Genomic DNA, 17535 nt, shown 5'->3' on the forward strand with positions numbered 1-17535 from the left:
TATTACATTTCTTATTTAATATTTAAAAATACAATACACTGTACTAAAGCTGTTATTTCTATTTCATGCCATTAACTGTAACTTAATCCCCAAATGAAAGTTTAGAATTTAAAAAGTGACAATTACCCATAATCTTTTCCTACTTATTGTAGTACATTTAACCACATAATATTGTATCTTCAAATTTTCTGTTATATCTTTATTCTAAAATCAATATCCCCTCAAATATTCAAATCACAAATTAAAGCATTTAATATTAAAAAACTGGATTGTATACAATGCTCTGGACATCCTATTTTGTTTAAGCTGTATTTTTAAAGCAGTCATTCCTTTCTAACAACCAGCAAGGTGTGGACTTAAAGGCCATGAGACACCCGCAGCACAGTCTTTACATTTTATTTAAATTTGACACAACCTTAGGAAATAATCTACAACTTCCTTGCAATTAAGTAGGTTTTTTTCACCCAACACCTAAACCATCAAAAATCCCATATTTTTCTGATATCTAAGTAATTGGTGAAACTCCTCTCTACTTTCATCTCACTGTAACACATACAAATCCTTGGCTTAAAAATGATATATTTAAATAAATAGGAATCATGTATGCTTTGGAAATAAGTTTTTATTCATTTTGCTACTAATATATCCTCAGAGTAATTTGAAATGTCATAAAAACAAATAATGCAAGAGTAGTATAGTTGCTTAAACTCTTTGACATAGAAACTTCTCTTTCAGCAATTTAGCTAAAGAAAATAATTTTTTAAAAAGTGAAATATGTGCATGAAGATATTCACTATATGTAATGGTATTAGAATAAATAGTAATCGTATAGTAATAAAAAACTAAAAACTACCTAAAACTGGCTTAGTAAATTATGTGATATCACTAAGATGAACTATTATGCTGCTATTATGACAAATTTGAAAGCCAAGTGGACACAAAGATTTAAATGATCTAACAGTGAAAGAAGCAAAAATGCTACATGTACTATAATTGTCAGTTAGCAAAAAATGTAAACATGCTAACAAGAACTGTAAGAAGCTAAGCAGAAGTAGTTTAAATCACTTAAAGCCACTTAGCATTTCATTTTTCATACCTAAACACTTAAAATTCAGACCAAATACTCATTTTCAGATGCCAAAGTACATACTTGCCTATACAAGAGATTGCTCTTTTGATTTTAAGAAGTAGTAGTTTATATGTGATTAAGTGTGGTTTTTTTTATTTAAAAAAATATTTTCACAAGTTTTCGGTAATAAAAATGTCTTAAAGAAATTTAATGTAAAATGAGACAAATCCAATGGCCAAAATTCAAAAGCAAAGTCATTTTGTTCTAGTTTCTAATCTTATTTCTAAATGTATCACCTACCTGCTTCCAAGGTTTTAAAAGTAAACGTTATCTATGTTCTAATCCTGAAGCCCTGAATTCATACATAGCAGTATAGGTAGGCTGAGAGTCCATTTACAGAGAGCAAGACTGAACTTTGCATGTAAGCACATACAGAAAATGATAAAGATCGTTGTGTCCTATTAGTAATTTACAGAATAGTGATTTGCTCCACCCAGTACACCTATAATTGAATTCTTCAGCCATAAAATCACTGGGACCAAACAAGTTCAGATATCTTTTATCTAAACTCTTTTTTCTCCCTTACCATCAGTTAACATATTCTTATGGGGTTTTTCTTCTTTTTATAGATTCATTTGTCTTAGTTATAAATTAACTCCACAAATAACTCTCCCAACCACCCCAGCTCTACTGTTTCCTGTGTACCAGGTTTCTTTTTATTTGCACAATTTATGATATAGGAGCCATTTAAACTGCCAGTTGAAAAATGATGTCCGGGGAACCATCTCTAGATTAAAAACATATCTATTCCTAAGGATCAATGTCCAGAGGCAGAGATTCTCCTCATAACTGGGCACCCTAGCAAAGAAGCGAAATGTAACTGCTGAAGACTTCTGTTGTTTCTTTTTTACTCAAAAAAAATGTGGTAAAATACACATAACAAAAATTTACCATCTTAATCATTTTTAAATGTACAGTTCTGTGGCATTAAGTACATTCCCAATGTTTTGTAACCATCACCACCATCCAGCTCCAGAACTTTTTCATCTTCCCAAACTAGACTCATCCAACGTTAACTCCCCAACCCCCTCCCCAACACACCCCTGATAGCCACCATTCTACTTTCTGTCTCTATGAATTTGACTACTCTAGCTACAACTTCTGTTGTTCTTGTTTCACCTAAAACCTATGAAATAGTGTGATTTACTAAATTGGTTCAACACACAAGAGACTGGCAAAAAATCTGGGGAAGAATTCCTAATACTTAGCATTTCATTTTTCATGCCCAAACACTTAAAATTCAAACCAAATACTCATTTTCAGATGCCAAAGTACATACTTGCCACTTACTTCATCTTTCAAGAGCTTGGTCTTTGGATTTAAAGTGGCTTTAGGTTTTTCTAAACTTAAACTGATTTTCTAAGCAAACTTAATGTTGCTATTGATTTCCTTTAAGAATCAAAGTTCTCTCAGTACTACTTGTATTCACTGAATTCCCAGACATTTTACCTAAAAGTTAATATGATATTCTCTCATCTTCACTATTTAAATATAAGACTACTAATTCTAAGTTCTTGTTCAAATGCTGTCTTGGGTAGTGAAGACCGGTGGATCAAGAGATTATTAATGAGATCTAAATACTTTCACAGTTTTGGTTTGAACATTCTAATCAGACCCTGCTTATCACCAACTAAAAACTTTGCTAAGATGTGGTTCCCAAGGAGGCAGAGTCTTGTGGAATTTCCCCACTCATAGGTTTTCCAGGAGACCAGAAGTAACTGGCTGAGGTATTAAGTGGAGATCAAACTTGTGGGGGTAAGGATGGCAGTTTATGGACAGGATTAAGAAACACAGCTCAAAGGATACTCTTTATGAAAACAATGCCCCTGCTTCTCCCTGTTCTAAGATTTGTAAACAAACAGAAACTCACTCTATAAATCAGTGAAAATCTAATTTAAGAATTATTATTTAGTGACTCCAATATTATTTTTAAAGAATTTTTTATTTGGAAATAATTTGAGGCTTACAGAAAAGTTGCAAAGATAGTAGAGTTCCCATGTACCCTTCATCTAGCTTCCTCTACTGTTACATTACATATTACGACCATAGTACAGTGATCAAAACTAATATATTAACACTGGCACAATACTATAAGTAACTTTGCTTAGATGTCACCAGTTTTTTTCCATTAATGTCCTTTCTCAGTTCCAGGACCCAATCTAGGATCCCACATTACATTTGTTTCATGTCTCCTAATTCTCCTTCAAATCTGTGGTAGTTCCTCAGTCTTTTTTTTAAAAAAAAACAGCTTTATTGAGGTATAAGTGATATATAAGATACTGCACGTATGTAATGTACAGTTCTTCCGCCTATACTTGTCTTTATGCTCCTCACACTGTTAAAGAATGCTGGTCAGGCCCGGCTGGTGTGGCTCAGTGGTTGAGCATCAACCTATGAACCAGGAGGTCATGGTTCAGATTCCCAGTCAGGGCACATGCCTGGGTTGCAGGCTCAATCCCCAGTGTGGGTCCTGCAGGAGTTAGTCAATTGATGATTCTCTCTCATCATTTATGTTTCTATCTCTCTTTCCCTCTCCCTTCCTCTCTGAAATCAATAAAAATATATTCTTTAAATTTTTCTGAAAAAAGAAAAAGAAATGCTAGTCAGGTATTTTATAGAATGTCTCTCCATTTAGGTTTGTCTAAGGATTTTCTCATGATTCAGTTGAAGTTATGGATTTTTTAAAAATATGTTTTTATTGATATCAGAGAGGAAGGGAGAGGGAGAGAGAGAGATAGAAACATCAATGATGAAAGAGAATCATTGATTGTCTGCCTCCTGCACACCCTCTACTGGGGATCAAGCCTGCAACCTGGGCATGTGCCCTTGACCAGAATCGAACCTGGGACCCTTCAGTCCGCAGGCTGATGCTCTATCCACTGAGTCAAACCAGCTAGGACGAGGTTATGGATTTTTTTAGAAGAATAACAAAGGCATGATGTGCCCTTTTCAGAGCTCAATGTATCTTATTAATGCAATATTAACCTTAATCACTTGGTTAAGGTGGTGTCTGCCAGGACTCCCCACTGTAAAGACACTATTTTTCCCTTTGTAGTTAATAAATATTTGGGGGGAGATACTTTGAGGTTATGCACATACTCGGTTTCACCTTACACTTTAACCAATTTTAGTACTCATCTTGCCTGGAGCAATTATTACTGTGGTTCTTTAGTGGCAATTTTCTATTTCCCATATTTCTTTTATGTTTACTAATTTAAATTCCTCTGTAAGGAAAAGTTCTCTTTCCATTTCTGTATTTATTCAGCATTTATTTATATCAGTATGGAATCATGAATATATATATATATTTTACATGGGAGAGCTATAATCTAATTCAATAGTTATTTATTTTATTGTTCAAATTATTCCAGCTTTGACCTTTGGGAGCTGGAACTGGAGTATTGGATATGGGGTACTTTCTTCTTTGTGACCAAAAATCATGGTTGCATGGCCTATAGGGAACCAGGCAAAATATTTTAATTTTTATCTTTATTTAATTATAAGTATCACAGGAACCTAAAATAATATACTTGTACTTGAGACTTATTTCTAAGGATATGAGTTATTTCTCAACTTCTCTGTCATTTTCTTATCTTTGTTTTGTCTTAGACAAATAAATTTCTGTGCTCTCCCTCAACCGACTTGTAAATTATAAAGTAGAAAGTATTCTGATAGTCAAAATAAAAGCCCTCTAAGAAATTTTACAACAAAATACTGTGAAGACTTTTCATGTTATTTTTTAAAAAAAGGTATTCTTTAGATCATTTAGTATAATAAATTCTGAGTTTACTTACTGTTAAAGGATGACTCTTGTTTGAGAAAATGGCCTTCTTGTATATCTGTGGTTTAGAATTGGCTCTTTTCAAACCTAAACAATTAAAAAGTAAGAAGAATTTTAATATACACACAATATTCAAATTTTTTAGACAATCAGGTTGCCAAAGTATACAACTACAAATACATTTTATTTTTTCTGTTGGATTTCATTCTGAATGTTTGCTTTCCCTGAGCTTGGTTTTGTATCCTCTACAAGTAACCAACAGCTATTGACTCGTAAATCATGCAGGGCTATAGAATCTTTCCGTAGAGACATATATTAGATTCATTTCACCTACTTTCTGAGTTCTGTCATTAATCATGAGCTAAGGTCATGTATCTTATCCAACTTTTACATCATATTAATAATGACATTTACCTTATTGTATGGACTTAAGAAAACCTTATCTTAAAAGGATTAATGACCTCAAATGATAGATGTTTGATAAAAGTTATACACAGCGAAGATATTTATTAAAATATAATCTCATTCTAGATGGCACATGGTTGTTCAGCCTAAGGTATAGTACAGTGATGTGTCACAACCACTTAGGCATAGTAGATGCAGGACATTCCACGTGAAGCTGATTTTTAAAAGGAAGACCCAGAGAGCACATTATCTGAGTAAAAGTGCTGAAGGTCTTAGGACACATATCCTTGCTCTTATGAAGGGCGCAGGGATCCTAGAATAGTTGTACATTCCCTAATGACAAAACAGCATCTACTGCCAAAAGCCTTATCATCAGGGCCTTGATAGACCCAATATCCAGATTCAATTTTCTGCACAGTCTAACCTACAAAAAATTATAATTTTTTCTTTTAAAATTCTGCACCTTTCCAATTGGAATTTGCAAAAACTATGCGTTATTCATATAAGACATAAAAGTAGTGGGTCATGAATATAAAATCTTTCCGCTTTTTGTATTTCTAATATGAAAGGATAGAAACTATAGCCAGTATATGTTGATTGTTTGTTTCTCTAACATTGTTTAGTACTTTTGTTTGGAAATGGAAAACCTCTTAATGTAGAATCAACATCAATAATAAGGTGACAATTAGTTTTCAGAATGGGACATGTTCTTTTATAAAGAGCTAATTTGCCAGTGTTTTAGACCTACATGTTTTGTTTTCTGACTGCTTACCTGTATCATGGCAATTTATATAAGTACTCTCTAATTTGTTGTCAAAACAAAAGCAGTATCCACACCAAAACTCTTCATGATATATAACATGTATAAGACATGAGAAACAAAAAATATAATGGATTACCACTTTGACTTTTTTTTTTATATGTAAGTCAACTAAAGGGCTTAAATATGTGAAAACAATAAGAAAAATATTAATAAAAATAATCTGAACAAAATCTTTATCTGAAAAATTAAAGAATGCTAACTACAGGTTAAGATCATTACAATAGCTTTCCTTCATACTCGTCTCAATTTTCCTTTGAAATACATATGAATTCATTAAGAAGTAATGAAACTAAAAAAGGAAGAAAGTAAAGATTTTTGGGAACTTCTATCTATTTCTAGCTTGTAGCCCTAAGAGTTGAATCAAACAGAAAACTGGCCAGCTCCTGTGACTTTCAGAGGCAGGCAAATTCTTTCCCAAAACTCTCTCCAACAACTAAGATCTATAATTTCCTTTCTGTATCCATTCAGTATTGCATTGTACCATAGAAGGTATAGTTTCCAGACATAAGTTTTATTTTATATATATTATATTTTATCACATTTATATTTATATACATTTATATACATTTTATATTTATATACATTTTACTTCAAGTATATTTTATTTTATAAATATAAACTTTATTATTTATAATATTCATATTAATAAAATATAAGTATATGTGTTAATTGTAATTAAAAAGTTATATAATTATTAATATAAAGTATATTAATATATATTACATTATTTATTTTATAAATAAATATACTAAAATACTATAAAATTATACTATGAAATATAGTATTAATTTTAATATAGGGCAGAAACAAGATCTATTCTGGAGGCAATAAATATCAAGGACTACAGTTTTTCCATGTCCTCCATCTGGCCAATTCAGATTGGGTTATATTCATTAAATTATAAATTATTCTACTCACCCCTATAAGACAGAGAATGAGGCTGTGAAGATAGCAGACAAGCCCCTCACATTTCAACAGAACCCACATAAGGTAGGGGCTCTTCATATCTACTCATCCAACTTTTTAATATCAGAATAAGATTTTTACCAGAGTTTAAGCAGATACTAATATAGCAAAAGGGCAATTTACTCAGTCTAGTTTATCCAAAATGGTATAAATGGTAAAAGTTGATGTAAGAAATTGAAAAAAAATTAACAATGGAAACAACTGAAAACTTATCAAAGAATTACTTCCCCAAAAAGCTCTGGGCCTAGATAATTTTATAGATTTTTTTCCAAAAGTTTAAGGAAGAGATAATTTTCTTGCTATATAAACTGTTTGAGTAGAAAAAAATACAGTGACCAAATTAATTTTTCAAAAGTAGTATAATATTGATATTAAAAACAAGAACAAAGAGAAAAATACTAATACCATGTAATTAGTTAATATTCTATACTAATAAAAGCGTAATATGCTAATTAGATCAGACATTCGAACAACCTTCAGGACGAAGCTGCCGCAGCAGGGGCCAAGGCAGAGGCGGTTGGGGAATCAGGCAGGCAGGTGAGCAGTTAGGGCCAATCAGGCAGGCAGGCAGAGTGGTTAGGGGCAATCAGGCAGGCAGGCAAGCAGTTAGGGCCAATCAGGCAGGCAGGCAGAGTGATTAGGGGCAATCAGGCAAGCAGGCAGAGTGGTTAGGGACAATCAGGCAGGCAGGCAGAGTGGTTAGGGGTGATCAGGCAGGCAGGCAGAGGGGTTAGGGGTGATCAGGTAGGCAGGTAGGTAAGTGGTTAGGAGCCAGCGGTCCCAGATTGTGAGAGGGTGCAGGCTGGGCTGAGGCCCCCCCGTCCCATGCACAAATTTTGTGCACCAGGCATCTAGTTATAAATAAAATGATAATCAACAAACTCAACAGTATACTAAAAGAATCGCCATAATCAATTTACATTTATTTCAGAAAGGCAAAGGCAATTTAATATTAGAAAACCTATTAAAGTAATGGTCAGAGCAGTAGTCAAATTTTGAAAAGAAAACATGATTATTTAAAAAATGCAAAATAACCCTCAAAATTCAATATCCATTCTTGACACTATTTCTTTAAAAAACCAATAAACTTTAATAACAAGAATATTTGTTTCAAACTTAATTGTGAAATACTATAGCAGCATTTCCCCAAATGTGTTCTATAGATAAGTAGTTCCTTGAGATTTTTCCAACAAAAAAAGCTTCCAATATAAAATATATTTGCATATGTTGTTCATCTTTGGAGATTAATGAAGTACATTAATATTGTCTATAGTCTGTAAGCCCTAAATTAAAAACACACACAGTATCAACAATAACAATCTGCTTAACTGTTTAACTCACTCCTTCTCAAACTTATTTGAACATTTGTTTCTTCACTTTCCATTATTTCATTCCTCAACCCACTTTACTATGATTTATCACCTATCTTTTTACTGAAAGCCAAGCAAAAGTAACAAGTTAGCTCCTTCTTGCTAAAGCCATTTAACTTTTCTTGATTTTCATTCTATTTATCCAGTGGTGCACTGGTAAAGGTTCAACAATGACTCTCCTTGTAGGGAAAAACACTCTGATTTATAGTGTTTGCCAATATCTGTGGTATAAACGCTCCCAAGAGGATTGATTTCAGGTCACCAATATAATGTCACTGAGAAAAGAATGGGAAAGAGCTGAAGTAGCACACAACAGTACTCAGTATCTACACAATACAGATACAATCAACATGTGTAACAACATGTGAACACCTCAAAAGTGTAAAATAGTTAGGAAGTGATGCAATTGGTGTGTTCAATACTTCTGTTTTTAAGACCACTTGTTAAATTGAAAGTGTATACCATTTAATTTTTAATAATGGCTGTGGATAACAATCAGCTCACAAAAATCCTAAAAATTTCACAATTGACTTCTACAAGCCAGTCTGAGCTGGCTCCAGCACACCACTGTCTCTGCCTCTGCAGCATTTGACATTTCGACCATCCTCTACTATTGAAACTATCTCCTCCCTTTCCCAGAGACCAGTTTCTCTGAATTCTTACCCTATCATAGGACTGCTATTTTTGTCTCTTTTCTTGGTACCTCTTCTTTCTGAGACCTTCTATTTTATGTGTTCTGCAAGTTCCTTCTTGGTCTCATTGTCACCCATAAACACTTGATAGTAGCTTCCAAATCTTCTTCTCTAACTACAACTCTTCTCTCAAGAGTTCTAAATCTGTTTTTCCATGTTTCTTTTGAACACCCCTACCTGAGGTTCTTCAGGAACCTCAAACTCAACATCACCCAAACTGACTTCTCCCTCTGAAGAAGTAAAGAAACACAATTCAACACATAATTGAAGCACTCCTTCTTCCCTGCAAGATTAAAAGAAATTGCGTTCTCTACTTGTCTTTTAAAGTACAATAAAGGAGATTCAATTTATAACCACAACTAACCCTTCATCTTCTTTCTCCAAATATTTTCCCCCTTTTCTTCAATTTTTTTTTCACACACCATACTCTCCAAAGTATCTCCTTCATTAAAGCCTTCCCAACTAAACACTTTCCCCCTTCTCAGCCCAGTAATTTAATAATCTCTCCTTCCTCCCCAGCACTTTATTATGTATATCAACTTAAATCTCTTCCAGCTTTTCATGTTCAGTCCCTTTCCACTCATTCACCAATACTTTGTCACAAAAATCTAGAAGCTGACCTTGTAAGACCAACTTTTCTAAAGGGAAGGGAAGGAAGGGGAAGGGGGTGTTGTATTGTCAAATGAAAATTCTCTTAGGTAGACTGGGAAAATTGAAAGTATATGAATATTCCCAAACAACTAATTTTTATCCCATCAAATGAAATACATGGATCTACTACTTTCCTCCCCTCCCCAAAATTACTGATAGATTCCATTAGCGGCCATACTCAATTACAGCCTTCCCTAGATTTTTTTATAATGGTAATACAAAATTTGCTATTAAATGACCTCTATATCCTGGGATGACAAAATAAAATTATTTCATTTCAGTTTAAGAGTAATCTAAGAGAGAAAGAAAAATAGAAATAAAAAATCTCCTAACAGTGGTTGGTTTTAAGTGGTGGTAGAGTTACTCAATATAAATTGAACATTTGGTGATCTAATATTATCAAGTTGCTCATCACTTATAAGACACATAAACAGATTTGCAGTAAATCAGAACAACTAAAAGTTTAGATATAATTCATGGTTGCACCTGAATATGGTAATTCTTGTGTAGATCTAATTGTAAAGTGTGGAATGGTGGTGGTGGGGTGTAGAGATCTCATTCTCTGTCAGGTTAAATATTGGACAATTAGGTTCTTGTTAAAGAGTGCGAGATAGGGTGCTTGGCAACTTTTTTTTTTTTTTTTATCTCTGTGCTTGTTTCTTCATCTGCAAAACAGAGATAATAGTGTATACCTTATATGATTGGTGGAAGAATAAAATGAGATAATGTATGTAATGTGCTTAAAATAGATCCTGATACAGGATAAGTGCTCAATAAATATTAACTATTACTATTAATAGCTAGATTACTTTTTTGATGTTTGAGATAATTAAAAAAGAGTCCTTTAGAAGGATAGTAAAATGTTTTGGCTAAGACTAAAGGGTAGACTGAATTAAAAGAAAACATTCTCTAAATATGAAATTGTATGGTTACATTTATAAATCCATCATAAATTAAGTTATCCTAATGACTAATGTTACTCTAAAAAATCATGGTAGCTATTTAGGATTAGCAAGTAGAATGGGCTTGCAGATTTGAAATAAAAAGCAACAATTATTTGTTGAGCATCTGATATTTGTTAGCAGTGTTCTAGGTGCTGGGGATAAAAAATTAATATAATGGACAAATATTCCAGCTTTTGTGTAACTGCATATATAAAGATGCAATTAGATGCTAAAGGATCATATAATATATTGCTGTTTAGAGAAAAAAATAGAAATTAAGGTTGCTAAAGAGAATTAGGAGTTAATTCAATAAGATGTTATGCTTTACCAGGATTCATTAATTAAGGTCTACTGATCCCCTTCTCCTAACTTGAAGATTAGGGATTCAATAATTTGTAAAAAATAAAATAAAAATAAAAAATCAATCAACATTATTTATAAGTTAAAACTAATTTTATTTAGTCTCAGAAAGAGCAGCATAAACATTGTGTTCACATTAAATTTAGAATAAAAACCTCCCTAATGTAAAGTATCTATCTACACTAATACAAGAGAAATATGCAAATTGACCATCACTTCATGATGCCCACCAGCCAATCAGGGTTGAGTATGCAAATTAACCTCAGCAGGGAGGAGGCAGCTCCCAGCATGGCCTGCTTGGCCGTCACCCTGGCGACCAGGGAGCAGGCAAGTGCAGCCCGCAGGCAGGTCCCAGCACAGCCTGCTTGGCCGTCGCCTGGGAGCAGGCAAGCGCAGCACGCAGGCAGCACACAGCACGGCCTGCTTGGCCGTCGCCACAGCGACCCAGAAGCAGGCAAGCACGGCCCGCAGGCAGCACCCAGCACGGCCTACTTGGCCATCACTGTGGCGACCGGGAAGCAGGCAAGTGCGGCCAGCAGGCAGCACCCAGCACAGCCTGCTTGGTAGTCGCCGCAGTGTGGAGCAGGCAGGCCCTGCAGAGAGCAGAGAACCACGGGGAGTGGGCCTAAGCCATTAGTAGGACATCCCCTGAGGGCTCCCAGATTGGAGAGGGTGGAGGTCAGGCTGAGGGACACCCCCCCTCCATGCACGAATTTCGTGCACTGGGCCTCTAGTATATATATATAAAAGGCTAATGTGTAAATTGTCCTCTCGGGGGGTTTGACTGGAGATCAGGAGTTCGATCGCTCACTATGATGTGCGCTGACCACCAGGGGGTGGTGGGGAATGAAGGAAGGCCCCAGGGCCGGCAGCCAGGGAAGAAAGACCCCAGCCAGCCCTGATCGCTGGCCATGCCTAGGGACCCTACCTATGCATGAATTTCATGTACCAGAGTTCTAGTGGTGATTATAATTGATAACACTATATTGTATAACTTACTAAGAGAGTTGAACTTAAATGTTCTCACACACAAACAAAAAAAATATGTTAAGTGATCGGATGTGTTAACTAGATGAAGGGAATTATATATATATATATATATATATATATATATATATATAAAATCATCATGATATACTTTAAATATCTTACAATTTTATGTCAATTATATCTCAACAAAGAAAAATAACCTTACTTCGTCATTTGATTAGCATATAGAAATATATTTCACCTCCATATTATAGTTAGAGACCTAATGAAGAAAGAGATGCTGGGAATCAGGAAACAAAAATGAAAAGAGTCATTGCAGAGAGAGAAACAGAGACAGAAAAAGTAAACAAAGAAAAGAGACTTGAATATGGACAACTGTAGTTATTAGAATTCTTTCCTTATACTGAGCTGAAGTATGTCTCTTTTTAATATCTAGCAATCCTATATAAGAACAGCCTAGGTGTCGTCGCCACAAGATGGTCACGTGCACAGTGGAGGTGGGGCCCAGTGGCTGCTCCGCACAGTGAGGACTGGGGGTCCCCCAGCTCTGCGCTGTGCAGAGGAGGCTGGTCCCAGTGTCTTGGCCACCTTGCGTGGAGGAGGTGGGTCCCAGCGGAGGAGGTGGGTTGGGGCAGGAGAGGGCAGTTGTGGGTGATCAGGCCAGCAGGGGCGGACAGCTGTGGGTGATCAGGCTGGCAGGGGAGGGCAGTTGGGGCGATCAGGCCGGCATGGGAGCAGTTAGGGGGTGATCAGGCTGGCAGGCAGAAGTGGTTAGGGGCAATCAGGCAGGCAGGCAGGCGAGCGGTTAAGAGACAGCAGTCCCGGATTGTGAGAGGGATGTCCATGTATGTCGTTTGGTGGTTACGTCACCATCTCCCATTTATAAAAAAAAAAAAAAAAAGTTCCGTCATTTCGACATATGTATATATGTGCTTTATGTTTTGTATTATTTATTTACCACAAGTAAAGGTCAGGAATTGTTATATTTCTTTAAATTTTTTTTACTGTTTCACTTCATTATTGCTGTGTATGTGCTCCATGTGAGTGATGTAGGTTCTTATGTAGGTGGGCTCCGACTTACAGCACAAATGGCGTTACGTAGTGCCATAGGAACGGATCTCCAAAGTAACCCGAGGACCTACTGTATAAAGGTATTTATTTATTTATTTATTTATTTATTTTAGAAGGACGAGAAGGGACCACAGATTATTTTATTTAATTTTTTTTATTTATTTTTATTGATTTCAGAGAGGAAGGGAGAGGAGAGAGAGAGAGAAACATCAATGATGAGAGAGAACCACTGATTGACTGCCTCCTGCATACCCCCAAATGGGGATCGAGCCCACAACCCAGGCATGTGCCCTTGACCGGCATCAAACCCAGGACCCTTCAGTCCACAGGCTGACGCTCTATCCACTGAGCCAAACCAGCCAGGGCTAATAGAAAGGTTTTTAAATGCTTATCCACAAATCTGTAGTTGCCTTGTGTCAAGTCAGCAACTACGAGTTTGTGAGCAGCATCGGTCCCTAGACCATAGTTGGAGTATCACTCACTGCTCTTTTCATGTCTCACATTTTCCTCCTTCTTCATTCCTATAGGCCTTCCTCATATTTATGTCCAGATTTTGCGATAGCCTCCTAACTGCTTTCTCTGCACACTACTGCCAGATTAATCTTCTGACTAAATAATCTCACTCCTCTTCTCAGGACCTGGAATCTTACCACTCCTTATAAGATAATATCCACACTACTTTGCCTGTATTCCAGACCCTTTGTCATGTTAATGAAAAATCTGTATCTCCAAATATATTTCTCACTAACTCACATATCTGTATTCTCCACGTCAAATGGGCTGATCTCTGCAAAATTCCTCCTCCAAATCCATGCTTATTCCGGGATTTGTTTTCTTACACTGGATATTCTTGTCCTCTCTTCAGCTATCTCAAGCCCTGAATTTTATTTTTTGAGGTAAAATTCACTATTTAAAAACATACAAGTGGGTGGCATTTAGTATATTCTTAAAGCTGTGCAACCAACACCTCTATCTAGTTCCAAAACATTTAATCACCTCAAAAGGAAATCCTGTACCCATTAAGCAGTCATTCCGCCTCCCTTTACCCCAGGCCCTTTCTATCTCTTTAGATTTATCTATTCTGGATATTTCATATGAATGGAATTGTACTTTGATTCCCTTCTTTGTTTATTTTTCTGTATATTTTTTAGCTGTTTGCTGTTTTGTTTGTTTTCCTCATAAGGTTACTCTGTCAATCCCTGAACTTTTGAAGTCAAATTCAACTCTTCCCTTCTCTACAAGGTTTTTCCCGTGTACATTCTATTCTTCATGCCACACTGAACTTGCCATTCTCTGAATTCTTATAGCATTTGTTTTCTGCCTTACGAATTTTAGTCTTTAATCATATACTGCTTTGAATTATTGGTTACAACAATGAAATTTACCTCTTTTTGATTCGTGTAGGTTATAAACTCCTAGTTCTGGGAGCTTTGGTATCTCCCTTTGTGCCTAGAACCTACTTAAACATGTGTGCAATTCACGGTCATATATAAATAAATAATAAGTTAAGGGAATTAAAGTCTGGATCATCAATGAGAGCGTCAAAGTTGTTTCAGTTTTTTATACTTCCTTCTATCATGTTCTATCCTCCCTACCACTTGGCTTCTTTCTCTTGGTATTGTGTCGACTAGGGCAATTTTCAACCTTTTCCATCTCATGGCACACATAACTATTAAAATTCTGTGGCGCACCAAAAAATACATTCTATATTTGCAGACCTGAGAAAAGTAGGTTTAATTTTCATCAATTTAAAAAATAATAATAGTAATTACCTATCCTTTATACTCCAAAGTGACTTTTTTAAAAAATCAGGTGCCTATACTTGTATATAAGGATTTCTGGTACCAAGAATTAACCAGTCAGATGCAACCTTATTCTGCAATGTGACCAGTAAGATGCAACTCGGTTATATGACCTATATATTTATGGTTCAAGACAGGGCATTCAGACCAGACAAAGCTATTGCTGCGTTCACTGTTGTCATTTTCTGTTTGATAATCTGGAAAAAGAGGTCAGGGCCCCTAACTAAAAAGTCAGGTATTGCAAGTTTTAAAAATTCCTGCTTTATACCAGTGTGCCACTTGCAGCACACCAGCACACCAGTTGAAAGTCAGTGTCCTAGCAGGATATGAACAGGTGTGGCTGCAGGAGGATAATGGCAGGTGCCCAAGGGTGTAGAGCAGGGGTCCTCAATCTTTTTAAACAGGGGGCCAGTTCACTGTCCCTCAGACCGTTGGAGGGCCGGACTATAGTTTAAAAGAAAACTATGAACAAATTCCTATGCACACTGCACATATCTTATATTGAAGTAAAAAAAACAAAACGGCAAAAACACCCAACTGTGGCCCGAGGGCCGTAGTTTGAGGACGCCTGGGAGGGTGCAAATTCCCTGCATTGATCTTTTGTTAATAGACTCCTACCTTGGTTCTACATCCACAGACGAAGGTCTACTAAATGTGAGTGTTCAGAGATGTCACAAGGTCACATTAAAAAAAAGGTTTATTTGCTTCGCTTTTATATGTAAATCAATTTCTTGGTATTTTGACTTGAAGGTGCTCATAAACCCATCTCTATCTTGTAAAAGGAGATTAACTGTTAAATAATTATGATGCTAATACTTGTGATTCATATATGAAATTAAATTTTTTATATATTATTACAAATTAATAGGCCAAAACTTGATAGTGTTTTATCTAACACTTAACAAAACGTTTGAAAGGGAACTAGTTTTATTTGATGCATGAGTACTAAGTCTAAGTAACATTTCATATTGTACATTACTGTGAACTTTTCTCCAGCAGTAATATTAAATAGAATTTGTTACAGTTCCCATTGGAAGCCTCCAAACAAGAATGTAAAACAGTGCTCTGGCCCTTAGGCCATTTAAAACCTGTTCTTCTGACCAGAACACCTAAACGTTTTAACACAGAATGCTGAAGTCTATAATTAACATTTTTTTCCCTTTCATATACCAGTTTGCCTCTTTAGAATAGCAAAATGTAAATGTCTTTTGGCATTAATTTCATATCATTATGTATCATAAATATGTTATATAAAATAGAAATTAACATTTTAAAGAGTAATTTAGGAAATTCCCTAAAAATGTGGAAGGTAGTAGCACTGAGTATCTCTTACAAGTGATACTGAAAAAAGCAAAAGTCCTCGAAATTGTAAATCAAGTTAAAAATATTTACAAAGTACTTATAATGCATCCATCCCCTGTGTTATAGACTGTGAATTCGGGAAAGTATGTAGTACATATACAACATTCATTTCTATCTGTTAAGAATAAACAATGTTGATTGGTATACAGAACTTGTACATAAAAATTGTAAGATATGACAGCAAAGAAAATGTGTAATATCCACATTAGGTTACATTTCAGAGTTGATATGTCTTCTGTTTTACTTCAGTTAAGATTGAAATTAGTTTGTATTTTCTGAATTTAAAAGCTGGTGGCCAGGGTAAATATTTCACACACATGTTGTATGACAAAGGAAATCAACCTGACATTTAAAAACTGAATGTGTAATAGTAAAAACCAAATAATTTTGTGTACATATTGTGCTTTGTTAGGATCAAAGAGTATTCCAGCAGGCATAGTGGAATACACAGCATGAATCCTGTGAATGGCCTAAAGACACAACCAGGCCAACATGCTGAGTTCAATCACTTAAGTTATCTTCTCACCTTTTACAGAGCTGTGGTTCTTTGCCCCCCTAGTGCTAGGGGCTAGTTCACCTACCCAGTGCTGTGTAGTCTCACTTCTGAAAAGCACTTGTCTCACTATCTGTGAGGCCATGTTTCCGGGTGGGCAGATATTGTTTCCCATATGAGGGTATTTGGTGCTGAGAAGTGAGTGGTCATTCAATAAGTGTATATGGAGTTTGTGGTATTGAATACACTGTGATAAAATTTACAAAATTTGAAAGTTTTGGTTATATATGCACTGAGCTGCATTGTAATATTCCATGTCACTCTATATATGAAAATCAATTCCATTTTACTTCATATAAGTTCCTTCAAAATTTATTTTACTTATCTTGTCCCCCAAAAGTTTCATGTTCAGAATTTATTCTAAGTGGTCAATAAGATATTTTCTGTAAATTTAAAATCAGAATGGAAATGGTAGTTAGATAATTTGATTGTAACTATAAAAGTTGGAAATTGCTATAAAATTAATTTGACCAAAGGAGGGTCATTTGAAATAGGATCTTGGTCTCCTTTTATTCAAATATTATATTCTAAATATGGATAAGTTCTTAACAGGCTCTTAAAGGAAAGTAGATAACTTTATTTCCCAGGGGAAGGGGGGGCTTTTAAAAAATATTTTAATGGGATAGTTCCAGTAAA

General features: G+C 35.3%; 1 protein-coding gene across 2 annotated transcripts in view; it reads right to left on the minus strand.

Moving 5' to 3' along the window:
* The window catches only part of PPARG (peroxisome proliferator activated receptor gamma), a 134596-nt gene that overhangs the window by 102999 nt on the left and 14062 nt on the right, over nucleotides 1–17535 (minus strand). For both annotated transcript variants that reach the window (XM_054729725.1, XM_054729724.1), the window contains exon 2: nucleotides 4924–4997. The gene's annotated coding sequence lies outside the window, so the exon portion shown is untranslated. The remainder of the gene's footprint in view (nucleotides 1–4923; nucleotides 4998–17535) is intronic.

This window comes from Eptesicus fuscus, chromosome 18 (genome assembly GCF_027574615.1).
Source record: "Eptesicus fuscus isolate TK198812 chromosome 18, DD_ASM_mEF_20220401, whole genome shotgun sequence".
Taxonomy (NCBI): Eukaryota; Metazoa; Chordata; class Mammalia; order Chiroptera; family Vespertilionidae; genus Eptesicus; species Eptesicus fuscus.